Source organism: Miniopterus schreibersii (genome assembly GCF_964146895.1).
Source record: "Miniopterus schreibersii genome assembly, chromosome: 6".
Lineage (NCBI taxonomy): Eukaryota > Metazoa > Chordata > Mammalia > Chiroptera > Miniopteridae > Miniopterus > Miniopterus schreibersii.
This window is the reverse complement of record NC_138107.1, coordinates 69,816,654-69,818,268: the sequence shown is the minus strand read 5'-3', so window position 1 is coordinate 69,818,268 and position 1,615 is coordinate 69,816,654. Positions and strand designations below refer to the sequence as shown.

At 38.9% G+C, this 1,615-nt stretch overlaps 1 pseudogene across 1 annotated transcript; it reads right to left on the bottom strand.

Moving 5' to 3' along the window:
• Positions 1-330: 330 nt before the first annotated feature.
• Positions 331-969, bottom strand: LOC308558420 (GTP-binding nuclear protein Ran pseudogene; annotated as a pseudogene). Its single transcript has one exon. The product of its transcript is annotated as a GTP-binding nuclear protein Ran pseudogene (transcript).
• Between the last annotated feature and the right edge of the window lie 646 nt (positions 970-1,615).

Below are 1,615 nucleotides of genomic sequence, written 5' to 3'. Positions count from 1 at the left end.
GAAATACAGCTTTATTCTGATTCTAAACAAAAAAGAATGGGGATAACAGTAACAAACAAGGCTTCCCACTGAATATTGCGATGAAGCAGTTTCTTATATAGGAAACTCACTTAGGAAACAACTGCGTTCCAAAACAGCTGAACATGGAGGTCCAAAAAATGAAGTTATTTTTTTAACTGCTACATTTACACCAAAGCCCATTCATCCCCTCCGCATCCCAAAGATCAAGCTTAGCTATATTATAAAGTGGCAAACACACTGCACCACTGACATCAGATCACAGTTACCTGTAAAACTAGACTTCTGATGCTGGGCCCCAGCTTCCCTTTCTCACAGGTCGTCATCCTCATCTGGGAAAGTGGTGGCCTGAGCAACCTCTAGATCATGCTCTTATTCTGCTGCCAAAGCTGGGTCCGTGATGACCTCAGGTGGGGCAAGAGCAGGCGTGGCGACAAACTCCAAGTTAGGGTCTCCAATTAGTTTTCTAGTAAGCCAGAGGAAGGGTTTTTCAAAGCTGTAATTACTTTGGGGAGAAATGTTACAGTACTGAAGATTCTTCTTTCAGTGGAAGACTGATTTTGCCTGATTTTCCTGTCTTTAATATCAACTTTGTTGCTACACAACACGGCCGGGATGTTTTCACACATTCATACCAGATCTCTATGCCAGTTAGGCACATTCTTGTAACTCTCACAGTTACATAAAACATTATAATGGCACACTGGGCTTGATTGTAATAGCTATTTCTCAGTCTATCAAATTTCTCCTGACTAGCTGTATCCCATACATTGAACTGAATAGGTCCTGTGTTGGTGTGGAACACAGGGGATGGAACTCAACAGCCAAGGTAGCTACATACTTCTCAAATTCACCAGTCAGATAAAGTTTCACAAAGGTAGTTTTTGCAGTCCCACCATCACCAATCAATAGAAATTTGAACTGAATTTGGGGTTCTCCTTGGGCAGCCATCATGATATTACTTCCAGTAGTGTCTCTGGGTTTGTCTGACTAAGAGCTCTATGCTATTCTTAAATCATCAGCAATGTGCTTAATATACTATTAATCATATGCATCAAGTGCTTAATATATTACCAAAAATTCACTGGGTCTTATAAATAAACATCATTGTCCATAGGCAGCATAGCAGAGTGTTTAAGAGCAGGGACTCTGGAAGCCACATTCCTGTCTGTAATGAGCTTTTGAGATCTTCCCAGACAATTACAATTGCCTACCAAATTAAGTATGAGTTCTTCAGCTGTGAATTCAAGGCCTCCCAAATTCATCTCTATACACTCTTTGCCGGGGGGGGGATTGTTATTATTCCCTAACACTTTTCAAATACATTAACCAAATTAATAATTTGCTACTCCCTAAGCATCCTTGAAGACTTCCAACAATTATATTCTAATATGATGTTTCCCTTCACTTAAAATGTCTTCTTCATTACCAGTAGAAAAAAATACCAGTTCTTTCATTAATATTCATCTCATATGCCCCCTTTATCTGATTTTCCCAACTAAATGGGAATATTCTCTACTCTGAAATTTTCCTGTTCTTTATTTTTACCTCTGTTGGGGTATTTAAAATATTCTACCTTTTATTATAGATAATCCTC